At 43.2% G+C, this 22,961-nt stretch overlaps 1 protein-coding gene across 2 annotated transcripts in view; it reads left to right on the plus strand.

The window, feature by feature from the left end:
- Positions 1-22,717, plus strand: part of SUSD1 (sushi domain containing 1) — a 521,732-nt gene extending 499,015 nt beyond the window's left edge. For both annotated transcript variants that reach the window (XM_069238712.1, XM_069238719.1), the window contains exon 25: positions 22,586-22,717. The gene's annotated coding sequence lies outside the window, so the exon portion shown is untranslated. The remainder of the gene's footprint in view (positions 1-22,585) is intronic.
- The last annotated feature ends 244 nt before the right edge of the window (positions 22,718-22,961 follow it).

Genomic DNA, 22,961 nt, shown 5'->3' on the forward strand with positions numbered 1-22,961 from the left:
CATCATCCCCCGGGAACACCGAGTCGCACTAGGCCACACTTTCGGCCAGACTGTTTCAAAAGCATTTCCTGATCTTACACATTAGACAGAGGCTGGTATTTAGCCACGATGGCGGAGCTGGGGCTCGGGGGTATTCTGCTTTCCTCCGTGGGATCCCAGCATTAGAATTGCAGCTGGATTCCGTAGGATTATGTTCACCTTGGCGGGAGCTATGGTAAGGCACTTCTTAGTTGGCCACACCCTTGAGGGTCCAGCGTTATAGGGTTCACCAGTCTGTTGCTCTGGGACACCCTAAGACTCTCCTAGTTCCTCTCTGATCAATGAAGTGAAGGTTCCCAGGCCCTCACATTCCCACTTTTGCTGTGCTGCCTTTTGGCTTTACTTCAGACAGGCCCAAATGTATTGTGTCAGGACAAATCTAAGATGGCAAAGGTTTTTGGCTACACTACTCTTGGGCTCTAAGACTGGAAGCATGAGTGTGGAGTGTGCTATGGTATTCTTAGTGTCACCTTTAACTCCAAAATCCAGTTTGAGCCATGCACTGTACCCACACCAAATCCAGATGCAGATGTCTGGTAGGACAAAGTCAGAGCCCTTCAGAAACCAGACAGGGAATACACAAGAACTATCATGATATTCTGTTCTCTCTCTTTCGCTGTACTAAAATGATATATGTAACTTAACAGACCTCTCAGGCAGGATTTGATACTTTGGTGTCAACAGAGTGCCCACAACCTCCACCCTACATTTCCTACTGTGCTAAGGGGCGACATCTCTGCCCATACCAAGTCAGCCTATTAAGTGCCTTTGACAGGAATTTCACACCTTTTTCACACCACTTCTTGGATGGAGCACAGACTGTGAGTTGGCAAAGGCTAATCCTAATTAGCCTTCTGGCAGCTCAGATTGATAAAGTCGTATTTTCCATTAATATGTATTGAAATTCTGACTTCACCATTGAATCTTTAATAACTAATAAAATAATGTTTTTTTAATTTTTGCCACTGGTCTCATTGCTAAGATACAGTATTAGTTATTTAATTTGCACTCTGGTTTTCTATATAAGTTAGCTAGGCCTCCAAGAATTAAAATAGATTTTAGCACCTTGTCACTGTACGTACATTTTACTATCAATTTTCTACATGTCCCACTTTTACATACCTTATACTCTTGTGGGCTACACGGCTTACACTGGAATGACTTACTAATATTCAAAAGAGACACTTTCACCTGTTAAAAATTTAACAGGCCATTCTTCAGGTTTTACATTGCAGTAGTCAAGCTACAATGATAGGCATGTTTCATTTGTCACACTAGTCTATGGCACAATAAGTGCTGCAGCCCACTGGTGTCATTTTAACTTTCTGTGCCATAGATGTCTTTTCTGCACCATATACTCTGGCCTTATAATAAAGTTAAACAAGCCAATCAGGAATAAGCCAATTTCTTTGTTTTAGTGATCAGAGCACATACACTGGGCAGTGGGCGGCAGTGCCCCAGTGTGCAGAGTCTTAAACCCAGCAATAAAATTCAGCAAAAACATAGGAGTGACAACTCAAAACGGGGCATTTTCTCACAATAGGTTGATATAAAAACATTACTTCATTATTCTGGTTGTATTCCGAACAATTTGTGACGCATTGCATGGGATTTCGGGCCAGATGTAGCAAGCATTTTGCATGGTGCAAACTGCGAAAATCGCAGTTTGCGCCATGCAAAATGCCGATTGCGATGCTCATTCACAATTTGCGAGTCGGTACCAACTCGCAAATTGTAAATGCGACCCGCAAATAGGAAGGGGTGTCACCTTCCTATTTGTGACTTGCATCGCTCTGCTAAATTGCTTTGTGACCGCGAATGCGGTCGCAAAGCAATTTGCAGTTACCACCAGTGTCACACTGGTGGTAACCGATTCGCAATAGGGAAGGGGTCCCCATGGGACACCTTCCCCTTTGTGAATGTTGCCAAAAAGGGTTTTTCAGAGCAGGCAGTGGTCCAATGGAACACTGCCTACTCTGAAATACCGAAACCAAATGGTTTCGTTATTTTTTTTATTTTGCAACTCGTTTTCCTTTAAGGAAAACGGGCTGCAAAATAAATAAAAAAAACTGCTTTATTTAAAAAGCAGTCACAGACATGGAGGTCTGCTGTCTTCAGCAGGCCACCATCCCTGTGAGTGCAGGGACTCGCTATGGGGTCGCAAAATGCGACCCACCTCATTAATATTAATGAGGTGGGTCTTTGCGACCCAATAGCGACTCACAGACGGTGTCTGAGACACCGTTCTGCATCCGATTTAGCGAATCGGAAAATGCTACATCTGGCCCTTCATTTGGTAACTTGAGGGTAGGAATGTCCTTCGGCTCAAACATGTGCCCATCACAAGTGTGCAGATTGTACACAGAATGCCTTATTTGCTGAACTCCATCACAGGTTGCCCATTGATCACATTTAAACTCTTCCTACATTTTATTTTGGTGACCTCTTCGTCCCTGTGTTTTTCTCCGCTGCTAGCTGCATTTCAGTACTCAGTGTAACAAGGACAAGCCAAATTTAAATGTTATATGCTGAAATGAACTCACTGAGTGGAACAGTAAACCCTACAAAAATAAATGTGCTGTCCGGAACGCAGGTATGAACCTGCTTCAGTATTGGGGACAGTGCAGCAGTGAAACATGGACCAGCAATTTCAAAGCGCCAAACCATTTTGACTGCAGAAGGATGACCTGATTTTGAATTGGGGCGGGCGGGGCAATGTCTGATTCCACTAGCTTCTGGAGGTTTCCTGGGCAATGCCAGAGGGTACATTACCAATGCACTGCTTCCTATGTGCACCACATCCTATGTGGCGCACAGTCAGTATGCCTCTCGAGAGTTTGTATGACCCTGAGCCTACCTCAGTAATACCGCATGGCCTTGGGGCGAAGTCCAGGAGCACCACGCTTACTTCATTTGCATATATCACACCACCATGCAAATGAGGGAAGGAAGGAAATGCATTAGTGCTAAATGTGCGCCTCTACCATGTGTACTGCTGCAGAAGGAGTTGCACAAGCCTCTTTGGCCCCTTCTTCAATATGGAAGTGTCTAATGGGTCACTTCCATATTCTGGTCCATGTTAGGATTACATTGTTGGAAATCTTTCAATAGGGAATGTCAAAGCAAGCGCAATGTAAAAACACAATTATTATAATTTCTGCTTTAGTTTTCAAAAGAGATCCTAGGAATATGTTTAGTGGAAAACACGAATTTGCAAAATAAAAATAATTTGAATAGTTTTAGACCAACAAAAACAAAAAGTCAAAACGCACAAAAAAGCAAAACATGAAAGTCAATGAATTGTAACTTTATGTAGCAAAAGAATAGTCTAGCTGGTATCTTTCAAGGCCGCAGTGCTCCTTTGAAAGAAAGGAGCAGGAACAGATTAGGGTTGTCTGTCTTTACTTGATCAACATCTCTATATAAACACCATGCTATGCGTTGCATTTGTTCCTATGCTTTTTAGTAAAAGGGCGGGAAAGTCCCTTGTTATTGCTCGTAAGAAAATTGCAGGGTAACAGTATCTACCACATTATCATTACCTTGCTAGAAATGATGAAATATAATAATATTCTCGTTCATGCCCTTTTCCTAGAATTCTGTGGAGGCCAAAGCAGTGCTTTGTGTATGATAGCTGCAGGGTGCATTCCGTCTTTGTTGACACCTCCCTGAAGAAAGCTGTTTTTTCCAATATCATCATTATATATACTTTATTCAACCTCATAAGTGACCATAAAAGCACAATATTACAAAAAATAAAATCACATTAAAAACACCAAACATTTAAAATACAATACAGCGGTAAATTCGTTAATCTCCTAATGGAAATCATGAAGTGTACTTTCTTCTTAGTCTCAAAGCATGAATAATAACATTAAAAACTACGAAATATATTTTAGGAGACTCTAACTGCTGTATAATCGTAAAACCATCTTGTTATGTTATTGGGCATTTGTCTTTAAATGTAGGACATAAAAAACTGTTTTCTAAAAACAGAGTAGAGTGTGCAAAACAACATAAAGTGCATAGTGGACTGCTTTTGGGGGTTTGTAGCCTAACTTTTTAGCAAACCTAAACAATGTCTCACACTCTCCCTCCATTCTTTGTGACCTCTGACAGAGCAAACGTTACCAGTATAGGTTTGCATCAAATAGGATTCCCGAATAACGAAAATGCTTTGTTTTTCTAATGGATATACTGCCCAGATGAAAATTCTAGGAGTATTTATTTTTTAACCACATGTTAGAATGTAAGGTTTGCCATTATTAACCTTCAGATTCAGCTCCTGCATAAAACTAAGGAACTCATCTAGGAGAGCCTGTAGGCCATTGGCTGATTGGCTGTGCTGGCTAAAAGAACAGTGTCATCTGCATAGAGCAGGACCGGAATAGATTTTGAGCCAATTTTGGGTAGATCCAACGTGCATGTACTTAATAATGAATACAAAGCATTAATGTAAAAGAGAAATAAAAACCGAGCCAAAATACATCCCTGTCTCACCCTGCGGGTAACTAGGACAGGAGCCGTTATGTCACCCAGCTGCGAATACCGCACTCTTATATAGTTATCTTGGTGTAATTTTTTCAAAGTAGCCAAGAGTTGGGGATCGATACTGTTATAATCTTGAAATCACAGAGACCAACTTGATTTGTAGTCAGTTTATTAGCAGCCTCCTTGCATAGCACCTTCACTTCTCACTGCCTCTGACAACCAATGCTTCTCTTCATCAACATTCTAAGGTGCACTCCTGGTTGTACCATTAATCAACATTCCAAAGGACGGAATGGAGTGTACCATTTTACTAATAAGAACCTTACAAAAGGGACTATATGGAAATGGAAATAGGAAATGGTATAGGAGAACAAAACAGTTGTAGATATAACTATGACAACATATTATAATACTTATGGTTGAATTACTCCAACAATTATATTACAACACTTCCGCTTCCCCACCAGTGCAAAAAATGGAGAAGGAACATGACACAATCACATGTTACAGTTGGACATTTTCTTTATCTCATATCCATGAAATCCCCCACCTGCACGATGAACCTGCATCCCCATTGGATCATTGTCACTCCTCTCCAGAACTTTGTTCTGACCAACTGGGGTCGTTTTGGGTGGTAGTTAAACGGTCCATACTCCATACACGACCATCTTCCAGGGTTACCACATTCTTATGTACCTTAGTAATTCTTAATGGCTTAGAGAACCGGCTTCCCTCCTTCCGAGTAGATCCTGGTAGCTTTATTCTGACCCATTGGCCCACTCTCCAATGTTTACTTTTAGTACCCATTTTGATGTTATACCAATCCTGGTACCTCCTCTGGTTCTCTCTTACCTTCGTCAATACCTCCTTACGATGAACAAAAACGGGCTCCCCTCCTCCCAACCAATTCGGGTTTAACTTAGTTCCTGGTTGTCTACCTTTAAGAGATACAAAAGGGGATACACCCGTGACCAAATTGGGTGTGGTGTGATATGACCACAACATACTCTTAATTGCGCCTTCTCCTGAATCTCGAGACACACTGGCTAACTGCAAACACTCCTTGATCATCCTGTTGACTCTTTCTACCAGACCGTTTGCCTTTGGGTTGTATAACGCTGTCCGGTAATGTCTGATTCCACTGACTGTCAAAAATTCAACCATGGCGCTTGAAGTGAACTGCACTCCATTATCAGTCACAATAGTGCTTGGAATACCTTCACGGGTAAAGGTTTCTTTAAGGAATTGTATTACATCATGGGTGGTTACATTATGTACGGCCTTGGTCATCACCCAGTGTGTGTGATAATCTACTAACACAAAAATGAACCTGGCTCTCGATCCTGGGCACGTGAGAGGTCCTAATATATCTAACCCAAGCTTGTCCCATGGTTTGGTGGGGACCTCAACTGGAGATAAGGGAGCCTTGCGCATGCTTCTGGTTTTATCACTCAATGAGCAATGGGTACAATCACGAACAGTATCCTCAACTAACCTGTCCATTGTGGGGAACCAATAGGAGGCTCGTAGTCGGTTCTTAGTCAAAGTCCTTCCTAGATGTCCCTCATGTGCCAATCTTATAAGTTTTTCCCAGAGTGCTTTGGGGGGAACAATTCTCTCACCTCTCATTACTAGGTCTTCGGTTAAGTGGAGTTCAGAACGTACCTCCCAGTACCCCTTTACCTCCTCATCAAGTTTCTGACAACTATTAGGCCACCCCCTCAAAATCATATCTTTCAAGGTTTGTATAATCCTATCCGAAGTTGTAGCTGTGACCCATTCTTCTTTGGTAATACCTGACAGTTCTACATGAAACACTGGGTCAAAGCTCTCGTTAGATTCATCCTTCCCAGCCTTCCTGGGTAGTCTCGAGAGACAGTCAGCCACTACATTTCTTTTGCCGGGGATATATTGCATGTTGAAATTAAAGCTTTCCAACCCCATAATCCACTTTGCAATACGAGGGGTGGCTTGGACTTTACCTTTAACAGTAAATAATGAAATAAGGGGTTTGTGGTCTGTTCTAATCACAAACGGCAGTCCCCATAAGAAGTACTTGAAATGATTGACGGCCCCAAAACAGGCTAAAGCCTCCCTCTCTATCGTGGAATAATTTAGTTCTGCCTCCTTTAATGATTTGGATGCAAACGCCACGATCCTTTCTTGCCCATTTACACATTGGGATAACGTGGCACCTAAACCTTTTCCACTCGCATCTGTGGTGAGCCACGTCTTCCTGGTGGTGTCAAAATTCCCTAACATAGGGCAATGGACAGAGGCTTCTTTGACTTCGTCAAATGAACTCTGACTCTCTTCATTCCACACAAATGGTGTGTCTTTCTTTAGTAATGCTCTCATAGGAGCAGTAACTGCTGCAAAGTTGTGAACAAACTTGGACATATACTCCGCTAAACCCAAAAATGATCTCAATTCATCTTTATTGGTAGGAGCTGGAGCTTCCTTCACAGCCACTACTAGATCACACTTGGGTTCAACACCATCCTTACTTATTTTATGTCCTAAGTATTCCACAGATTCAACCCCTAGTTGACACTTATCCTTCCTGATGGTCATGCCTGCTTTATCTAAAGCCTGGAAGACTTCTCTTAAGGTTGCATTGTGCTCACCTTCCGTACTCCCATATACTAGTATGTCATCCTGGAAGCACATAACTTGCTTGATCTCCTGCAAAATCATCTGCATGATTCTTTGGAATACCGCAGCAGCTGATGCGAGGCCAAATGGCATCCTGCGATATCTAAATGCCCCAAATGGAGTAATAAAGGACGTGAGCGAGCGTGAAGTAGGGTGTAACTCCACCTGGTGGTATGCGGAAGATAGATCAATCACACTAAAATGTTTAGCAGACCCCAACATGCTTACCATTTCATTTATTTTGGGTAAGGGAAATCTATCTACCCATATATTCGCGTTTAAATCCCTCAAGTCCACACACAGACGAATACCTCTTCCATTGGGTTTCTTTGTGACCACAATTGGAGCCAACCATAAAGAGCTCTCAATAGGTTCTATAACTCCTGATTTGACCAACTTGCCCAATTCTTCCTTCAACGGTTCCCTCATTAGATACGGGACAGATCTCACTTTATGTACCACAGGTGTGGCACCCTCCTTGAGTTTAATTTTGTGCTGGAAGTTTTTCAACAACCCTAATCTATCATCAAACAGTCTTGGACATTCCTCACACACTCTTTCACAAAATCTCTGCAAATTTACTAGTAACACTTGTTCCTCGCCGTTGGGATCCAGTTTGATTCCGAGCTCCTTCTGGTTCCTCCATTCCAGTTAATTGGATCCCTTCTCAGTAATGTACACCTCTCCTTTCGTGTGTCTGTCCTTGAACATAATGTCTAGTTCTAGCATTCCCTTAAGAGGTATTCGGTCGCTGTTGTACCCACCCGGTTTAATGTTGGCAGAGTGCAATTTGTAACCCCTCATTTGGAACTTGTCAACAAAAGTTTGATAGTTCAAGAATGTATAAGGTGAACAAGAATCGGCATAAACCTTCACCACAATATCATCAAGCCTGATGGCACACACAGGATAAGCGTTGTTGCGGGATTCTGTCCCCTGCTTCCCCTTGACTTGTAGAATAAACTTAGTACCTAAATCAGTAAATTCTTCTACTCTGTTTATTTTTTTCTTGGTGAACTTATCATTTTTGCACACCCTCGCATAGTGCCCTTTTGCACCACACTTCCTGCACATGCAACCACGCGCCGGGCACAAAGGATTATTTGCTAGATGTTTGGGGTTCCCACATCTGAAACATCTTCCTTTAGTTATGTCCTCATTAAAATTCCTCCTTACCGTAGTGGCCATCACTACTGACTCTTCATCCTTATTGTCTACCCCCTCATCCTTTGTATTGCCACCTTTTATTTCTTTCACACTATCTACCTCAGGTGTGTTTTTAATCTCTCTCATACATTCAACTGTATGCTCAATACTCCTTGCCATATCCACAGCTTCTTTTAGAGTAGGGTTGTGAGTAAGGAGCTTCTCTTGCACCCTGGGGCTATTAGTACACCTAACTAACTGATCACGGATTAACCAGTCTTCTAGGTCCCCAAAAGCACATGTTTGAGCAAGCCCTCGCAAAGAAGCTATGTAGGCTCCTACCTTTTCGTCTTTGGCTTGTACTCTGCTGAAGAATCTATGTCGTTCTAATACAACATTAACTTTGTGCCCAAACTGACCCTCCAGCCTGTACAACGTTTGTTGGAAAACATCAAAATTTTCTCCATCCTCCTCTCCTTCTTCTTCATTGACTGTCAGACTCTCATATACTTTTCTACCTTGTATTCCTATGTTGTGTAATAGTATATGTTGCTTCCTTAATGCTGTAAACTTTTCTCCCCCTATAGCAATTAAGTAAGACTCAAACAATTTAGACCATTCCTTCCATGGTAATAATGGTTCACCTATTTCATTTAAAAATGGGGGAGGTTGAGACATCCCCGCAGCAGCCATCTTGTTCTCTTCTTATTTATAGTGAAATACGTAATAGCGTTACTAAATGGTGATGTATTGCTGATTTCTGCTGATGTTTTGAGAGATTTCTGCCTCTTTCCCCGTTTTTTTTTTTTCTTTTTCTTTACAATAACCTGGAACTTGTTCTACAATGATGTGCCCTTCGCCTTACAACTCAACACCATACTCTGCTTTTCAGAATCAGTTAGTGTAAAATTATACATCACATTCTTTGAAATTCCTATCGCAATGTGTTCACAGTCTTAATACAGCCAGCACTCGTGTATAATATGTATTTCACACGACTACGCTCTTATTTTGAAAAACCTAACACAACAGGCTTTTATTTTGGAAAGCGTTCCTCTGCAGGGCAGCTCGCTTCAGTCTCGAGGATTACCTCACTTCACCTGACCGAGTCCCTGAGGTCACGGATTTCCGAAGTTTTGCCGGTAAGCTTGTCACACTTGGTATTGTAGAATGTGCTCCGTTTGCTGAAGTCCCCTCAGCGCTTCGTAAAACGCCGCCATGTTCGTTCTCCGCTCAGCCCCGTGCCCGGACGACCACACGCCACGCTTCAGCGCTGCACTGAAACGCTTTGGGTTTATTCAGAACGTTCGTATTTCATGCTTAAACCGTTCTGAGCCGCCGCGCTACACGGACTCTCCCGCGCCTCAACACGGCTTAAACCGTTCAGAGCCGCCGCGCTACACGGACTCTCCCGCGCCTCAACTTGGTACCGAACAGAGGCGCTCCTTCAAATGCGCTGATGCAATGATTCAGAACTGATGTTCAGCCAGTATGAGACCATGTACTCTCACACTGCCAGCACGATTAGTATGCGCCGCACAACGGAGGTATATTAAGCGCTTGCACGTCCGCGCTAATATGCCATAATCTCCACTTAGCTCTGACGAAGATTTTCTTCAGCACTATAGCTTCCAGCCAGAATAAATGTTAATTCTTTATAGCATACCCCATAAAGTTCCATCCACTTAACTCTTCACACTGCATCTTCCCATATAGTATGCTGAAACGATCTCTGATGCTCTCTGCCCGCTTCTAGACACACAGGCGCCACTTGACTGTACCTTCTTGGCTCCTCAAATGGAATGAGGCAATTCACTGTGGTGCTAAACAAAATCAGGGGCAAGGAGTCTTTACTGCCCCTGCGCAGTATCCCATCCTCGTCGCCAAAAGTTCTTCTGTTATAATCTTGAAATCACAGAGACCAACTTGATTTGTAGTCAGTTTATTAGCAGCCTCCTTGCATAGCACCTTCACTTCTCACTGCCTCTGACAACCAATGCTTCTCTTCATCAACATTCTAAGGTGCACTCCTGGTTGTACCATTAATCAACATTCCAAAGGACGGAATGGAGTGTACCATTTTACTAATAAGAACCTTACAAAAGGGACTATATGGAAATGGAAATAGGAAATGGTATAGGAGAACAAAACAGTTGTAGATATAACTATGACAACATATTATAATACTTATGGTTGAATTACTCCAACAATTATATTACAACAGATACATACTAAAGTCGTGATGCCCCATAGTTTTTCCCTGTCCACAAAATCGAAAACAGAGGAGAGATCCATACAAGCTATATGAATGGGACCTCCTCTAGGATTTACATATTTTCCTGTGATCACAGAAAGATTTAAGGCTTCTCTGTCGTACCCCTACCTGGGCGAAATCCATATTGCACTTCTGTAAAGAAGGAATTTTCTTCCGCCCAGGTTTCCAATTTCATCAAAATAACCTTGCCAAAGATCATCAACGAGGAGTAGAGCAGAGAAATGGGATGATAATTAGAAGGAACATTTTTATCCCCTTTCTTATAAATTGGAACTTACATTGACTGTCTCCACTACTCCAAATTCTCCCTGGTTATCAAGGACCTAAATACATTTGTCAACAAAGGGGCCCACAAATCAAGGTTGTGTTTGAAAAATTCACATAGGACCCCATCAGGTCCTGATGCTTTCCCTGTCGCTGAACATTGTATGGCTGCTTGTAGTTCCTCCACTGGGATAGAGTTACCAAATTCTTCAAGTACCACCAACGAGACAGGACTTTCTCTGCATGGCGGCATGTAATCAGGCCGTACTGCATTAAATATTTTGAGCAACCCATTCCTGTTACATTATATGTCAGTCCATCCCTGAGGGATTCTTTTCTGCAAACAAAGATTCATTAACTACCTCCCAAAATAGTCTGTTATCTTTCATGGTGGTGGCTTGTTCCAATTCCTTTAACGCATTTTCTCTACTCTCCCTCTTTCTATTCTCAAAAGCAGCTCTATAATTTTTCTGGCTACTTGCACTGCCACTGAATCACGTAGCAGGATGTTTGTGCCTTTTTTTAAGGCCTTTAAGGTGTTTGTGCATTCTGAGTCAAACCTGGCACAAGGGGGTCTCTCCCTCCATGGGTTCCCCATCACCATGGAGTCTGAAATAAAAGTACAAATTTTGGTAAAACTAGAACAAACAATGTCTGGGTCAGGGGCCTCCTTTAAACAGCAAATCACCTCTCCCATGTTATTCTTAATTGTTTCCTTCAATGTTTTATTGGCATCAACGTGTTGCCATTTCCTAATAATTCCTTTGTAGTAAAAGTTAATGATGGATTTTTCTCTTGAATCACAGAGGCTCTACGTGCACAGGTTAACTCAAATATGATGGTAATGGTCACTCCACAGCAAATGGCACACCTCGTACCTTCCCAACCATTGATTTATGTCTTCTGATAGAAGAATGTAATCTATAACACTCCCCTTACCTCTCCCTACAAACGTTGGATCAGACAGAGAGTTTTCCTTTTTTTACTCTGATGCAAAGGACATATTGTTAACCAGCACTAGCTTGCTAGTGCTTTCTCATAAGCCGTGTGCATAAGCCTGGACATTTGCAATCCCGCAGCCTCTACTTATATTATAACAGCATTTTGCTTTGTTAAAATTGACTACCCACAATAGAGAGACATTTGGATCTTGTTCCATAATTTCATTGAGCAAAGTTCCTAACTCTTCAACAATACCTGCTGGTTGGGCCCCAAAGAAATGATAATAAAAGTTAGTAAGCATAATATTAAACACCGTAGAATAGGATAGCTTTAAAAGTTGGTAATGCGAATTTGAGAAGACTTCCTTGATTTTAAAATGTCCTACTCCTGTTGAAACAAAGATTGCAAGTTCCCTCTTCCCCCTAACCTCCATAGAAGGAACCGCAGGGGAGCAAACAGATCTATACCCATCAATGGTTGTGAAACAACCATGTCTTTTGATGACACATAATGTCAAAGGATTCAATAAAGCTCAGCTATTCCTGATTAGATAATTTACATCCAACCCTGCAACGTTTCAAGAAAGAAGTCTTAAGCTTTTTAAGCAGGGCCTGTCCGAGCTGTCTAGGGTAGGTGAGCAAAAAGACCAGGATGGAGCGAGGTCTCTTAAATTATACACAGAGGATTGAGAACTGTCCTTATGTCCACGTTTCCCCACACCCTTCTATGCATGTCTGTCTTGGCTAGTATTATTACTTCTCTTGTTTAGTTGAATAGAAGGCTGACCTGCCACCCCTTTAAGCACCATGTCTGACTGTCCCCTATCTTCCACCAGTAATAAATCAATGACCAAGCTTTCACATGCCTTATTTGCCTGGCCACAAGCCTCCCTTTGTTTATCTATATCATTATCTCCCCATTGGGTATGAACAGAACAATATAAAATAAAGCCTGCTAATCCTCCTTCTTGAGATTTACCATCTTCCTTAGGCACTGCTCAGTCATTGCTATCCAGGTCTGTTAGTTGTGAAGATGAACTGCAAATTGTGCGTGCACTCACACTTGCCTTCTTCCTGCTGTGGTTATATGCCCTATAATGATAGTCTAGTGAGACAGTCGCTACCCCGTCTGGACACCTGCAATTAATAATGATACAATCAGCCTGTAAGGATTTTGTGGAGGGGCCTATCCAATTGACTCTCCTCCCCAGGAGAATATCATTATACTCCAAAATGGCAAAATCAGTATTTCTGGAGAGCCCATGGCAAACCTTATTCTTAAGAGCTGTGTAAGATTCTTCAGTAGTTATCTGCATAGTGGGATCCCCTACTAGTACCGCCACCTAAGGTGAATATAGGGGAGGCAAATGTAAGGTCTCCTGACCACAGCTGGAGTGGTGGGGGATAATACTCTCCCTAACACCTCTCTGGCCATGCCCTGGCACGGGGCTTCAACCACAGACACGTTCTCTATGATCGTGCCTGGAGTAGACTTGTTTGTTGTAACAATTTTGACACCACACACATTGGCCGTGGTCTGTTTTGATCTTACAGAACCCAGTTTTGCTCCCTTTGTATTAACATTTCCCAGGAGAGCTTTCAAAGATAAATCACAAGATACAGGAGCTGGTGCTGCGGGTGTGGTAGGTGTGTTCATGCACTGGGAAATTAAATCCCTGATGGCCCCTTCCAGTCCTCCAATTCTTTCCAATACCGGTGCAATTTCAATAGTAATAGCGCCCTTCAACATCGACACCATACCCTCCCATGATTGGGTCAAAGATTAGGTGCAGGTGATGTGAATGCCTGCTGTGCAAAAACGTCCATTATCTGTCTAATCAAATTAGCCCCTGGATCATGTGTTTCATTTGCTACTTTTCTTGTTTGCAGCCTCCTTTTTCTTTTTAATAATGATTCTCCTATGCTACCGTTTATACCATGGTCAGATGTTACATGGGGAAAAGGTATCAAACCCATGCTCCAGTGTCCCAGTTAGCATCAAAGTTGGAGATTCAGGGCGCTGCACGATTATATTGTCCATCACTGAAGTACTTATAAAGTCAGTTGCTGAGGAGTTTATACATGGGTTTACTAAACTGATGCTCTCCTCCAATTCCAATGAAAGGCGCCTTTCTGCCAATTCAATTTTTTTTTAGACAGTTCTCACAGTTCGCACTAAAAAGTAGTCCAGAGAAGTACCTTGCTTTGAGGAGCAACAGAATCTTTGCCTCCAGCCATCTTCCATTTACCCATTTTCCCACTCTGAGCCCCGCCCACAGAAAATCAATGAACTTACTTAGCAAGATCAACTAACAAACACAGAACCAAGGAGGGATGGCTCAGCCTATTACGGTTGATAACAGGCCAAGACGGGCCCAGTCCTCGCTGTGGCACACGTCCAGGCATGACCCGCACCGTGGGCAATCTATTGTGCTTTAAAGAGCGTCCTCCAAGTTCCTGGCCCCGCTTCCTTCCATTCCACCTCAGAGTTCAGGTCAAGGATGCTAAGGGACATAGTCCCACCCCAGCACGATGTCACAGGAGGAAGCTGAAATGAACAAATTAAACCCGCACCTTGGGCAGTCTATTGTGCTTTAAAGTGCGTTTTCCGGGTTCCTGGCCCTGCCTCCTGCCACTCCACCTCAGAGTTCAGAGCAGGGATGCTGGGGGACATAGTCCCACCTCTACACGATGTCACAGGAGGGAGCTGCAGTGAACAAATAAAACCCATGCTGCGGGCAATCTATTGCGCTTTTAAGTGCGTCTTTCAAGTTCCTGGCCTGCCTCCTTCTACTCCACCTCAGAGTTCAGTTCAGGGATGCTGGGGGACATATTTCCACCCCAGAGCGATGTCACAGGAGGGAGCTGTAAACAACAAATGAACCCAATGCTGCAGGCAATCCATTGCGCTTTAAAGTGTGTCTTCTGAGTTCTTGGCCCCGCCTCCTTCCATTCCACCTCAGAGTTCAGTTCAGGGACGCTGGGGGACATAGTCCCAACCCAGCGTGATGTAACAGGAGAGAACTTCAAACAAGAAATGAAACCCACACCATGGGTGGTCTATAGCGATTTAAAGCGTGTCTTCCGAGTTCCTGGCCCTGCCTCCTTCCACTCCAGCTCTTAGCTCAGGTCAAGGATGCTGGGGACATAGTCTCACCCCAGCGCAGTGTTACAAGAGGGTGCTTTCTTTTGTTGTGTATAATATTGGCTTGGGTTACTTGCATAATGTAAAGGGCAGCTGGCAAATATAATGATTTTAAGAGTCTAAGGGTGAGGCAGGCAATATTGTGGCGATTAATGGCCGGAGGGGGTGGCTCTGCCCTGGCTCTTTCTGGCCACGAAAGGCGCAAGAGGGGGCTGCCCTTGGCATGGGCTTCATCCAAGAGCGTCCTGTGCTGCGAAATTGTTAAAGCCGCTTTGTAGCCCTGGTGAGGCACAGCTGAAGCATTGCACAGGCCTCCTCTGCCGGCACCAATGAGTCCTGGGACTTGTAGTCCCTTGTGGCGGCTGCAGCTCCTTGCACCCCCCAATGTAATTTGCCAGCGCAATGCATGTCCCTTTGACTTATGTAGGATAAAAAGTTAACAGATAATTCCGGAGTTTCATTTGTTCAGAGTATAAAGATACTCACAGATTCCATGAAACCTGTCACACAGGTATATTTTCAATATACATCTCTTTTGCTCACAAAGGGCGTGATCCACAAAGGTAAACTTACAGTTTTATGTAAGTTAACTTTTTTGGTATTCACAAACTACTAGTTTAGTTTTACTACTAGTAATTTTAGGACTTTGGAGGCACTTGTGGTGGAGACTCCACACATAAAGTGAAAGAACTCTTATCTTTTTATGTTTGCAGTTCTCTGCCTCGACTGTGTTTGTTTAAAATAAAATTATCAACAAGATAAAAAAATATAATTTATTAGTAAATATAACAAGGTGAAATAAAAAAATAAATATATATATATACAAACAAGCCAATATTTATTCAAACATTGCAACAAAAAAAAACAACTTTTTAAACTTCTTTCTTACATAAAATGTTTATAGAATAATTATAGACGTCAAACTGTAAAACGGCAACACAACAAAATAAATATATTGCTATAACTTGCTATGACATTCTTTAGGTATTACAACATAACATGCATTAAAAACAATATATAATTGGTGGTTTCATTTCACAATATCATTGAGAAAAAACAGGATTGAACCTTACATTTTCAAAAAATTGTGACCAATTTCATTATTGCCATATGTGGCAAAAGTATGTGGGGCAGGTGCGCTCAGAAGATCTACAGTCCCACAATTGGTTAAATAAGGAGCAGGCTGATTTTTGTCTAGATCACAGTAGGGAGTCAGTCCTGGTTTGAATCTTGGTTAAGTACTTTTTGAGATATACATTTTTGAAGTTTAATAGAAATGATCTTTTTGTGCGTAAGTATGCACCATAGGAATCAATGAAAGATCACCTTAAAAAATACATATGAAACAGACACAGTTGGTTTACCAAGTTCTCCTTTTGCAAGTTGGTTGAGGTCATCGGTGGGCACATTGAGCCAGCTAGAGAAGTTCGGGCGGCTTTCGGTTCCGGTGGGAGCAGCAATGAAAGTTCTCTGGAGCTGGTGCAGGGCCACTGCGGGAAACTGCTTGGAAAATTACTGCACAGGCAAGTTTAAGGTTTGTTCTTTGGGGTCCCATTGGAGTGTCGAGGTTGCAAGGGGTAAGGAACCCTTAGGGCACAGCAGGTTATTCATTGTGGAGGACAGGGTGGACAGATGCAGAGCAAATCGGTGAGCCAAGAGCTGAGCGCAAGGATGTACTATCCAGCTGAAGGTAAGTCGGTTCAAGGGTTGTTTGCAGGACAAGGGGAATACTCTGACGGGAGGTCCAGGGTGTTCCTGAAGTTCCTCAACTGAGGCTTCCTCCTGGTTCTTTTTCATTCCCGGGTGGGCTGGTTTTCTTTGTGTCTGACTTTAGCTGACCAATACCCAGGGTATTGGTACGGTTTGATCACTGGAGGGGCAGTGCTACCAAACGTGTCGTTGGGTCCAGCTGGGACTTCTGGTTCGGGAGTTAGCAGCTGGTCAGTGAAGTGACCCTCACTGGCTTGCTGGTTTCTTGTTGTTATAGAGTGGTACCTTAACTCTGGAGGGAGTTATATGGTGATTGCCGAATCCTGGAGGTCCTCTGGGGTTCTTTAGAGTTTTTCAAGTTGTCCAGCAGGTCCTTAGTGGAGATTGTTGGGTCCTGGGTGCAGCATGCAGGGTTTGGTGTCTTTTCTTTGTTGCAGCAAGTCCACAGTTCTTGTGCCTTGGATCTTCTTGGTGCTGGTCTTTTTTTGTCAATCAAATCTGATGTCCTGGTCTAGGGATGCCCACTAAATACTGTATTTAGTGGGCATTTTAGGGGGGACTGGTAGTGACTAATGGGTCATCTACCTTTGGGTGGCTACACCCACTAAAGTGACCACTTCCTGTGGGAAAGGTCATTTCTCTATCCCTGATTGGCTATTTTCCTTCCATCCAAGATGAAGGAAAATGAAATGGAATATCCACCTCACAGGCAACACCTTAGGGGTGGTGCATGCCAGGTGGGGCCACTCCTCCTATTCTTTGAGTTTCCAGCAGTTGCTCCAGCCAAGAGTGGGGGTTTGTCTGAGGGTAACCTTCTGCTGCTAGCAGCAGGCCTGTGGGTCGAGTTTCAAAGGTGGTTAGCCCTTTGAAGCTCGCCACCAGGTCTGTGCACATTCCTGAGAGATCGGGTGTTGGCACCTCCACCCAGGTAGGGCTTTGTTCCACAAACCAGAGAGACGGATCTCTCCCCCAGGGTTTGTAGATTGGGTGTCTGAAGGTGGCAGGCTGGATAGAACCAGTCAGCAGCAATGCCAGGGTAGTTAGTTTTTGCATGGGGCAACTCTAAGGTGACCCCTGGGTATATTTAAGGATAAATCCAATACTGATACCAGGTTGGATTTAACATTCTGAGTTGTTTGATACCAAACAACTCATGGTTCAGAGTGGCCCTCATATAGCTGGGAAACTCATATTTTCTAGTGTCCAGCACATGTATTAAAATGGCTGCTCTTTTCACTCACTATGTCCCAGGTTTGGCAAGGACACAGTGGGTACATATTGCTCATGCAGCTATGACCTCACATATGATATGGTGCACCCTGCCTTGGGGCTGGAAGGCCTGCCAGAGGGGTGTCTTACCCATAGTTTGTACAGTGTATGGTGGACAGGGCACACAGTCAGTGTGCCATGTCGAGTCTGTGTTTTAGGTTTGCACCAGGACACCCAGCCTGCAATATCAGTGCTAGGTACATCTGGGTGCATGGCCCTAGAGAGTAGCACAATCAGTGCTGCTGCCCTCAGGGACCTACCCTAGGGACTTCTAGTGGTAGCTAAAGGTCTATCCAATTTTGCCAGTGCATCACAACAATTTTAGGGAAAGAGCTTTGGCCTAGGGAACCTGGGTAGTAGGGGCCTTGGGTAGTACCATTTCTAGGCTAAATCATTCATCAGGAAAAAAGTGAGGGCTACCCATGTCAAAAAGAGGCCTTTTTTCACAATCCATCATCTTGTTGATATCAATCTGAGGCCACTTACTCTTGCCCAGAAGGAATAAGGAGTTAGAGCCCTTATGGCGAATACCAGATGTTGCTGTGATTTGACAACAATGTAGCAGCTTATGTCAAGTTTCAACAGAACATGCACTTTATATAAAATTCGATGAAGAGTAATAGGCTTAATGCTGAGAAGACAGATGTAGTTTTCTTCATTACAAACTTACTGCTAGGTTCCTACTGGCCCCTGGAGCTGGATACTCAACCTAAAACAACATCAGTGGTGAAAACCTTGGGGTTGAGGTTCGATGCCCGGCTCACTGTGGCTGAGCAGGTGTTGTCTACCGTTTCAGGCTGATGTTACCAACTTCGAATTCTGCATACAGTATCACCATACCTGGATGTGGAGAGTAAGTATATAGAGCAAGAGCATTGTTTTGCTCAAGGCTAGATTACACCAATGCAGTCTACCTGGCATCTGACCTTGCATGGAATAATAAACTTCAGGTAATCCAGAACTCGGCTGCATGTTTTGTTGCTTGCTGGTCGAGGTTTAATCAAATCAGACTCATTTTGTACAGGTTTCACTGGCTTCCCATCAAAGAGAAAACTAAGTTTAAAATACTCTATCTCATCCATAAGTCTCTATTTCGCGAGGCCCTCAGCTTTATTAAGTGATGGGTGGCTTCTAGGGCCCTGTGATCCTCACAAGGTCACTTCATAAAGTTCCCCATAATCTGTGAAGCTAGATCAGGTGGGCACAGTTTTTCTTTGTGTGTCTGTAAATATGAGATTCTCTACTTTACTACCTGCTGTGATGAAGTTCAGATGTGGCCTTAAAACCTGGCTGTTTGCTCAAGCTTTCCTGTGACTTAAGTATGTCACCTGGTGTGGCATTTTTCACTTGTGGGTCTAAAGGCCCTTGCTGATAGAGTCCCAAATAAATACCTAACCCCCAAGAACACCAACATTAAGGAAGATGCATTATTAGACATAGTAAGGTTTATTCTTCTAACCTAAATCCAAATACATTCGTGGAAAAAGCAGAAATGAAAGGGTGATATTTGCCATTTTAACTCCAGTTAAAAAAAAGTGGGGAAGATGTATAAATAAACTGGGCAAAATGTACTAATCTAATTGCAAACACACAAACATTATAAAAAGTGAATAAATCAGGTGAATGAAATTTACTATTCTAACTTGTATCCAACTAAAATTGGGAAAATGCTATAAATGATGGGTGACATTTATTATTTTAACCTCATAGAAAGTGCATATTTAAACTGGGTATGATTTACTCTTTAAACTCCAGTTTTACAAACACTGGGGCTGGGTCCTGAGATTTTGGGAAAAACTTGGAAATAAATAAATAAAAGGGGTGAGATTTGGTATTCTGACTCCAATCCCCCAAACATTTGGGAAAGTGTCTAAATTATTCTTATTCTAGTCTAACAAACACAAACAGTTTTGAAGAAGATAGAGGGGGTCATTATGACCCTGGCGGTCCTGCTCTGCCACGCCAGCGGTGGTGGCCAGATCGCCGACAGTGTGCCGGTGCCGGACTGACAAATTATGACAATGGAAGAGAACTGGCTGTTCAGGGGTAGGACTGCCTGGTCGAAGGTTGACCACCTTCGACCCAGCAGTCCACCTAAACACTGCCTGCAGTATTTTGAGCATCCTTACTGTCAGGGATTCCATGGCAGCAGCCCCGCCCCAGAATCCCTGGTGGTAACAATGCTCATTCCTGTCACCACAGCAGGACTCCCCAACCCCCCCCTCCAAGTAGGACCCTTCCTTAACCCCAATCCCATCTGAAGCCCCACAACCCCCAAACAGTGACACCACCGCTCCCGATCCCCATTCCAAATGCCCCCGATTCCCAATCCCCATTCTGAACCCCCATACATCCACGCAGGCACACATCACACATACATACATACACGCACACTCATTCATGCACACATGCACACACGGCCACAACAACCCCGCAAACATGCATTCACACATGCACACATACACTTGCATACACACGCACACAAACACACACAACACCCCTCAACCCGCTCCATTCACACAAACACACACCCACATTCACGCACACAACACTCAACGCCCCCCTCCCGCTCCCCATCCCCTGTCAGTCGATCACCTTACCTGGTGGACACGGTGGTCATCTGGGAGGGAACGGGGTCCATGGCGCTTACTCTGCCGCCAGCGCCCCGCCAACACAACCCAGCCACGCCTATTACTAAGTTGTAATAGGCGTGGTGGTGTTGTGTTGACGTGGCGGTGCCAGCGGAGCAACCTCCACTCCACTGCCAACCGCCAGTATGGCTGCTGGCAGCTCTCTGCCCACTTTATGGCAGAGGGCCACCAGCAGTCATAATATGGCGGTCTGATGACCACCATTACTGGCGATCTTGTGGCTGGTGCGACTTCGCCGGTCTATGTTGTAGACTGCTCAAGTCATAATGACGGCCAGAGTGTTTTTTAAATAAACAATACCAATAAAAAAACAAAAAGAGTACATTTGTATTTTTAAATCTAAAAATGTATGTTTCAGATATCGTATATTTTTGTTTTAAATTAAAACCTAAACCTAGTGATACAAATGAACCACAAACCCAAGTATGCAACAAATTATACATATTACAACACAGGAAGTCATTTAAATTTTTTAATGCATAGGAATTTTACATTTAAATCCCCTAGAAATACAAAATACCCAAATTTATAATTGAATCTCCACTAAAACCACAAAGACAATACATAAACATGCAAAACAATGCAGGAGTGCTGGCCATTGTGGTTTTGTAAATTATGATGCTGGTTTTGAATATAGTGCTAGCCGTCAAGGTGAGCCATTAGCATGAGGTTTATGTGAACATTTTCTACAGGCCTTGGATGAGACTTGCTGCCGAATCTATAATGCCCCGAAGGAGTGGCAATGTGGAGTCTGAGAGCCCATTGAGTAGGGCATTTCCCCTATCCAGGTGTGAGAGTGCAAGCACTTGAACAGCAGTTATGAAGTTGTTTGCTGGAATAAACGGTTACACTTTCTTTAAAAGAGAGAGCTGGTACCAGCCCCCTATTTGGCTATGTTTTACTTGAGGGTGAGATTGATGTTCAGGGTGAATCCAAGGGATTTGGCATGTGGTGAAAGTTGGGTTTAGAAACCGTCAAAGTTTGTGTCTTTCAGCCATGGTTTGTACTGTTTCTTGGAATTCTGTCCATGTTGGGTTGAGCTTCTGGTAGGCGATGGCCCCATTCAGTCACAGCTGAATGGGTAGCAGGCACCATGTTTGTTTGACCCACTCAGCATATTTTTTTTCTCAAACTCACTCACTTCTCAAACTCACTCTCAAAGCAGGACTGTGTGAAAAACAAAAAGGAAGAATGGCTCTGATGCTCAGGGAGTTTTCCCTGTATGCCAAGACCATTGTTTGTTTTGCCTGCTTTGATCTATTATATCTTCCAGTTTGGACCTGCACTGCCATTTAGCCTGATTCTAAATAGGGCAAGGCCACCACCACTGCCATTCAACAATCCTGAGGTGGGAAAGGCGCTCAGTAAAGGTTCCTAAGCGAAAAGCAATTTGAGAACCACAACCTTGTCCCGGGTTCCAAGTGAAGTGGAGGCATCTGGAGTTTGGCATGTGGGAGGACCTCCAGTTTATGACAATGCTCCCACCCACCACCCTCTAAATGACCCCCTGTGCCTCTGCCTATCTCCTCTTTCTAGAATTCTCTATTTTCCTTTATATTATGGATCATATTTTCTTCCCTCATTCCTCTTAATCTTTCTCTCCATTCATAGCGTTTCTCTATTTTGCTTCCTCATTTCCCCTTTCTCCTTTAACTTTATTCCCTGTCCTCTCTTCTTTCTGCCTCCCTTAATTTGTTCCCAATCCCTTACCCCCCCTTGTTCAAGCAGCATATGTCCCTTTCAGTCACAATCTGTCATACGGAAAATGCAGGCTCCCTACATACGCATGGAGCATAAGGTAAAATTGTGAATATGTTACAAAGCAGTACGAACCCATATGTATACTCAAACATTGTTTTCTTTTCGATAGTAACAAAAATCTCAAAACATATTTCTACGTTAGAAAAGCGTACGGTAGAGAGGTTGTGAGGAATAGCACCTACCATAAAAACGTTTCGATTTGCCTATATTTAATGTTTTTTCTCTGTTATTCACACAGGTAATTCACATAGAAGACAGCAAACACAGACAGCGCTGGATTGAAATTTCCCCAAAGCATTTTTGCGACACAAAGTTCGTACTGGATGGCAGATTTGTACAGTTTTTTTTTTTATGTTGTTTCAAATTTAAAATAAAATGAGAATATAAAAAAGATGATTCACTTTCTCATTTTCTTATCGGCGCTGTTTGGCAAACCTGAGCTCATCCTAAACATAAGTCTTATTGAAAGCTAGAGAATGAAAGAGTGGGGAAAGAAAGGGAATGTAGGTGTCCATTCAGAGTTTGGCAGGGAAAGAGCATCTCCATAAAGGGACTGTGTGCACAGCCAGTGAAAATTAAACTGAAAAATGACTAAAATGAATAAAATGTTATGC

Source organism: Pleurodeles waltl, chromosome 1_2, assembly GCF_031143425.1.
Source record: "Pleurodeles waltl isolate 20211129_DDA chromosome 1_2, aPleWal1.hap1.20221129, whole genome shotgun sequence".
Taxonomy (NCBI): domain Eukaryota; kingdom Metazoa; phylum Chordata; class Amphibia; order Caudata; family Salamandridae; genus Pleurodeles; species Pleurodeles waltl.